The sequence below is a fragment of the Humulus lupulus genome, chromosome 5 (genome assembly GCF_963169125.1).
Source record: "Humulus lupulus chromosome 5, drHumLupu1.1, whole genome shotgun sequence".
NCBI classification, from domain to species: domain Eukaryota; kingdom Viridiplantae; phylum Streptophyta; class Magnoliopsida; order Rosales; family Cannabaceae; genus Humulus; species Humulus lupulus.
In genome coordinates this window covers 215,414,209-215,421,695 of record NC_084797.1, presented here as the reverse complement: position 1 = coordinate 215,421,695, position 7,487 = coordinate 215,414,209, and positions in this window count along the sequence as shown.

Below are 7,487 nucleotides of genomic sequence, written 5' to 3'. Positions count from 1 at the left end.
AATGAGTCTCAGGAGAATATCTACCTGGCTAATGAGAACCAGATCCCTTTCAAGCGTCCGGACCCCATGAGGAACCAGAAAGCAAAGAGAGATTCTAGTAAATACTGCAGATTCCATAGAGATAACGGACATACAACCGATGAATGCAGGAAACTAAATGATGAGATTAAAGGCCTGATCTCGAGAGGATATTTCAGGCAATATGTAAGAAACCAAAATCCCAATCAGGTTTCTACCAGTCAGAGGGCAGCCGCACCACCGCCTGCCCAAAACAATAACTCCTGAGCAAGGGAGGATGAGCGACCCCCTCCGATTGATGGAGAAGATGTTGTAACCATCTTGGGGGGACCTCATTTCGCAGGATGGGGCAGGAACGCCCAAAAATGATACGTGAATGAGCTGAAAACTGGTGACGGGTCCCCTTACGAATCCGAACCCAGGGCTCCGAAACAACAGAGGGTTGAATCTCAACCTATAACTTTTACTAAGGATGACGCATCTCATGTGCAGTTTCCTCACAACAACCTGCTGGTCATCACCCTTCAACTCACGAATAAGAGGGTTCACTGAGTCTTGGTTGATAACGGGAGCTTAGTGAATATCCTCTATAAGGCCACCTTAGAAAAGATGGGACTCACGCTTCGTGACCTAAAGGCCTGTGCAACGACATTATACGGCTTTTCAGGAGAAGGGATTGCTTGTATGGGATCCATCGAACTCCCAGTAACCTTGGGAGACTACCCGGTCTCGACAACCAAGATAATGGAGTTCGTTGTAGTGGATCTACCATTGGCCTACAACGTACTACTCGGGAGACCCGCCCTAGTAGGGCTGGGGGCAGTCTCATCTATAAGGCACTTGGCCATCAAGTTCCCGACTTCTAGTGGCATCGGGACGCTGAAAGAAGACTAGCTCGTAGGGAGGGAATGCTATAGCATTTCCATTAGAGGAAAGAAACAGACAAGTGCACAAACACTTGTCATAATTCAGAATAAGGACGGAACAGTCCTCGAGATAGACGAAAAAATTGATCCAAGAATAGAGGAAAGAGCCGACCTTGAGCCATTAGAAGAGCTCGAAGAGGTCAAGCTCAAAGAAGTAGACCCCCCGAAGACAGTGAAGGTAGGGAAAAACCTTCCAGAAGAAACCAAATAGCAATTAATTTGCTTTTTGAAAAAGAACCAGGATGTTTTTGCATGGTCACATTCGGATATGGTAAGGATAAATCTGAATGTGGTAAGCCACGCTCTAAATATTGACAAAAGCTTTCCCCCGAAGCAGCAAAAGCGAAGACTCCTGGATGACGACAGGAAGAAGGCCCTAAAGGAAGAGGTCGACAGGTTGAAGGCAAACCAATTCATACGAGATGCCTTCTACCCCGATTGGGTCGCCAACCCGGTGCTAGTCCCGAAACCTAACGGAACATGGCGAACCTGTATTGATTACTCAAACCTCATTAAGGTCTGTCCTAAGGACTACTTCCCCCTACCTCGAATCGACCAGCTCGTAGATGCCACTACTAGGCATGGACTTATGTCATTCAAGGAAGCTTATTCTGGATATAACTAGATCGTCATGCATGCCCCAGACCAAGAGCATACGAGTTTTGTGATAGACAAAGGACTTTATTGCTACAATGTCATGTCGTTCGGACTAAAGAATGCGTGAGCCACTTACCAATGGCTCGTAAACATGATGTTCTCCGAACAGATAGGTAATAACATGGAAGTTTATGTTGATGATATGTTAGTTAAATCTAAACATAACAGTAACCATGTGGACGACCTTGAAGAGTGTTTTGCTTTGTTACAGAGGTATGACATGAAGCTCAACCCCCAGAAGTGCTCTTTTGGAGTATCGTCAGGAAAGTTCCTAGGCTTTATTGTAAACGCCCAGGGAATAGAAGCCAATCTAGACAAGATCCAGGCTTTAATTGATATTCCCTCACATCAAAATCATAAGGATGTCCAAAGTTTGACTAGGCGGATGGCGGCACTAAGTAGGTTATCTCGAAATCTACAGACCGCTGTCTTCCATTTTTCAACCTTTTCAGGGGAGGCGAAAAATTCGAGTGGACAGAAGAATGTGAACTAGCTTTTCAGGAGCTCAAGAAGCACCTCGCGGAACCTCCCATCTTGTCGAAACCTAACACGGGGGAAGTTTTGTACGACCGAGCACGCCATTAGTGTCGTGCTCGTCCGAGAAGAACAGAAGGTGCAAAAGCCAGTATACTATGTCAGCAAAAGGTTGCTGGGGGTAGAATCGAGATACCCCTTAATGGATGTAGAGTCCAAGAACTTTACTTAGGTAGTTAGATAGTAGTAGCAATAGTAATAGTTGTAGTATTTTTAAGACTATGGATTTTGGCTCAGACCGGGATTTAGTTGGACACTCGTAGTAACACTTGTAGATTTTCTAAGTTTAACCTATAGTTTAAGAATATTAATTTTAACCTAAGGTTGACTGATATTGATGTGATATTTATTATATTATAAGGTTTAGATAGACCCAATAAGATAGTAACATTTGTCTTGTGTATGTTTAATGATAATTAAGTATTTTTTAGGAATAATTTTATTAAGATCAATATTTGAATATCCTAGGGTCTGTCAGCAGCTTTGAAATCGTTAGAGGACTTAGTCAAGGTTGTTTACTCAATTCAAATTAGGCTAAAAATGTGCAATTTCGTGTTTAATATTTCAGCGTATGCCGATATATCGCAGCTATAGGGGGTGATATATCGCCATACGGGGATACAAAAAACACGTAACTTCGCACGACCACCTCGACGAGCCTCGGGCATATTAGCCCAGGCGATATATCGGCTCATGTACTATAATTTTAAATATTTTTGAAACCGAGCTTAATTTATTCTTTAACCTCTTGATAAGTCCAGCATCTTTCTGACCGAGTCTCCAGGCTCGGCTGAACGATAATTCAAATATTTTTCAATTAAAAATCCATTATTTTATTCAAGTTAAATGAAGATCTTTTCATTCTTGAACTCTATAAATAGGACCTAGTACCCAGCCATTTGTTCATTCATCAAGCTAAGTTCAGAGTCTGCAAGCTGCTAGGTTATTTTAAGAGTGATAAACACTTGGGTTGGGGTCATAAGCTTTATCCTTATAAGCTTAATAAACACTCGGGAAGTAAGGTTTATAGTATATTTTGGGTTCGAGGAGTAGTTCGGTCATAGAAGCATTAAAGGTATTCCAAATTCTAGTTCATTCCTGTATTGTTTCCTTAAGTTCTTATAGTTTTCTACTCAAAATCCTAACTCTATTCTTTATTCTTGGTTAGGAAATCTAAGATCTTGAACGTAAGATTTTTGGTAAGTATATTCTTGATGGTATAGTTTGTCCATTCTTTTCATCCCGTTTTCTTTAGTATACTCACCTTTCTTTGATGGTTTTTAGGAGTGTTCCAAAGTCCCAATCCTGTTCTCATATCCCGGATTATTTGGTAAGGAAAATAGGATAGGATTTTATGTGTTATGTTATATGTTATATTATGTATGTTTGTAGACTTGGGCATATGACTTGTAAAACTAACAAGCCCCAATAAATTTATGGGCATATGACTTGCTTAGCTAGCAAGCCCCACAAATCTAATGGGCATATGACTTGTTTAGTTTACGAGCCCTAAGTAGTAATGGTCATTATAGTATATGTGACATATGTTTATGATATGTTTTAGTATATGTTGCGATATGAATTTTATGTGTTAGATTTTCCTTTCTGGGCATTAGGCTCATTCCTTTATGTTTATATGTGTAGGAAAATAGCTATGGTGGCGGAAAGGTTCTTGGCAGCTTGGGGGTTGTGTATTGAGGCAGGATGGAATCGGTGGATTGAGTGTTCGAATCGAGGATGAAGTCGCTTCTTAGTCTTTTAAAAATTATGTTTTATATGTATTTTCTGCACTTTATTTTGTAATCCATTTATTTAAAGTTATGTTATGTTTTTATTTTAAAAACAATGGGATCCCATATCCTACTTTAAATTTTATGTAGTTTAACATTTGTCTTACAAGTTTTTAATGAGTTATGATTATTTCACTTGTGAGTTTTATTAAAGATTAGTGTCTATGTATAGTAGTCATTAATGGTCCAAAGTCTAGAGTAGTTGGGTCATTACAATGGAGAAGTTGGCTCTCAGCCTAATTCACTCATCTCGAGAGCTCCAGCCCTATTTCCAGGCGCACCCCATTCATGTGCTGACCGATCAACCACTAAGACAAGTCTTGTCCAAGCCAGAAGCCTCGGGCCGATTACTAAAATGGGTCGTTGAACTCAAAAAATTTGAGAACACCTACCATCCGAGGACAACCATCAGAGGACAGGCCCTGGCAGACTTCATAATGGAATGCACTGGAGTGACTAACGATGAAGTTATAACCCCAACCCGCGAGCTATGGAAACTTTATGTTGATGGGTCTTCCAATGAAAATGGGTCGGAGGCAGGAATAATTTTGATCACCCCAATAGGAAGTCGATTTCACTCCGCTTTAAGATTTGACTTCGAAGCGTCAAATAACGAGGTTGAATACGAAGCTCTACTGGCAGGACTTCGAATAACCAAGGAGCTCAAGGCTAACGTGATACATTGCTACAATGACTCTCAGTTGGTGGTCAACCAAATCTTAGGGGAATACCAGGCTCGTAGAACGATAATGGCTGCATATTTAGAAAAAGCAAAGGCAGCACTCGAGCATTTCGAATTTTTCACGATAGAACAGGTTCCCCGAGAGCAAAATTCGAATGCAGCCTTAGCCAGGCTCGCCACGTCCACCGAGGTTGACGAACTGAATATCGTGCCAATTGAACATCTATCAACACCCAGTATAACCGAGCCTGAACGTGAAGATGTATGCATGATAAACTCCGAGCCAACCTGGATGACCCCGATAATTAGGTACCTTGAAACCGGCATTCTCCCAAAAGAACGGACCAAGGCTCGAAAACTAATGTATCGGATCCCCAGGTACACCGTTGTGGATGGAAGGCTATATAGAAGAGGATACTCTATGCCATTACTCCGATGTGTGACTCCACCCGAGGCTAAGAAGATCATAGAAGAAATTCATGAAGGATTCTATGGATACCACACTAGGGGGCATAGCCTATCCAAGAAAATCATATGCCAAGGATACTTCTGGCCTACCATCAAAGCAGATTCGTTTGATTACGTCAAGAAATGCGACAAGTGTCAAAGATTCGCCACAATCCCTCGAGCTCCACCTTCCGAGCTAACTATGATGACCTTCCCATGGCCATTCGCGGTCTGGGGAATCGATCTCATAGGCTCATTGCCAATTGGCAAAGGCGGAGTCAAATACACAATAGCTGCAGTAGATTACTTTACGAAGTGGACCGAGGCTGAGCCTCTGGCGACAATTACCTCGAAAAAAGTCTTGGACTTCGTGGTAAAAAATATCATCTCCCGATATGAGATGCCAAGGAAGATAGTGTCTGATAACGGTACTCAATTCGATAGCGACTTGTTTACCAACTTTTGCGAGAAAATGGGATAATAAAAAGTTTCTCCTTCGTGGCCCACCCCCAAGCGAATGACCAAGTTGAGGCGGTAAACAAAACCCTGAAGAGTTCTCTGAAGAAAAAGTTTGAAGAAGCTAAAGGGAAGTGGCCCGAAGAATTGCCCCAAGTTTTGTGGGCATATCGAACCACAGCACGTACTTCAACGGGACATACCCCTTTTTCTCTAGCATATGGATGCGAGGCTATGCTGCCAATTGAGGTTGAAATACCCACCATTCGAACCCACGCTTATGATCAAGCCTCGAACCAATCCCAACTCAAAGTAAGTCTGGACCTGATTGAAGAAAAGAGGGATGAGGCACAGCTATAAAATGATGCATACCAACAGCGAGCTACCCGGTATTTCAATAAAAGAGTTCGAGATAGAAAATTTGGGGTGGGAGATTTGGTGCTTAGGCTTGTGTTCTTGGCAACACAGGATCCAGCTGCTGGCGTGCTTGGGCCTAATTGGGAAGGACCTTATCAGATCGAATCAGTTATCCGAGCTGGCGTATACAAGTTGGCAAGATTAAATGGGAATTTGGTACCACGAGCATGGAATAGCAAACATTTGTGACCTTACTATCAATAGTATAGGAACAATGACATCTGTAACCATGTTTGTTTATCTTTTCTATGTTAATAAATTGTTCAATTTCAAATAAACCTCGTTTTCATTTAAATATGTTGTATTTTTTGCAAACTCTCTTAATTTAATAACCTATGGTCAAACTCATAGGATATTAAGGGGGCATTAATGGTATATATATACCGTTGACTTGAAAAAATAAAATAGCATATATGAAAAGCATATAAGTGTTTGGATACAACCAAATACGCGAGCTAAGATAGTTTGGACATAACCAAATTATTAAAAAAAAAAAAAGTGTTTGGATAGAACCAAATACGTGAGCTAAGATAGTTTGGACATAACCAAATTATTAAAAATTAAAAGTGTTTGGATATAACCAAAAACGCGAGCTAAGAGGGTTTGGACATGACCAAATTATTAAAAATAAAAGTGTTTGGATATAACCAAATGCGCGAGCCAAGGTAAGTTGGATATAACCAAATACACAATCTAGATATAACTAGATCAAGAATATAAGTGTATGGATTTCAAACCAAACACGACCTGAATAGGTTTGGAATGAACCAGCTAAAACTAATCGACCATAAGTTGGAACACAATCTACTTCAAGCTAAGTCGAGATCGAGGTTGGAATACCCTGGAAAAAGATAGTTTCGACCTCATAACCTTGGGGAGCTACCCAAGGACGAGGAAAAGTAACTAAAAAAGAAAGATACAACTAAACCACCTATGTTACATGCCATAGAAGTACTTTCGGGTGCATGGTAAAAGTAACTTTCAACCTTGACAAATAACGAGATCGGATACGGATATATCATGCAAACTATGCATGAATGCATTGAAGCTCGAGCTTAAAAATCCACCGCGTGTTAGTATTAATAAAAAGACATAAGGACACTTTAATATAAAGTGCGTGAAATATTTCAACCTAAGAAATGTAAAGCAAAAATATTAAAGTAAAGTCAAATACGGTGTTATAGATGCCATAAGAAAATAGCTCTGTCACAAGCTATAAATTGTCTTAGCCCCAAGGGCATAAAAAGCTGAAGATAAAAAACTATTACAAAAAAAAAAATTGAAGGGATGCAGCCCCAGGTAGAGACTTAGGAGGGAGGAGCATCCTCCTTAGCCTTCTCAGCTTCCTCCTTGGCTCTCTCTGCCTCCTCCTCGTCGAGCCGAGCTTGCCACTTGGCCACAAGTTCTTCCTCAAAAAATCCTAAGAAGCTGGTATTGAGATCGGCATTACTGGCCCAGATCCTATACATGGCCAGGTCGACCGCCCGATCCTTCTTCTCCTTAAACTCTGCAAGGAGACGAGCCTTTTCATCCTCCATAATCTTGAAAGTGGCCGCCTTC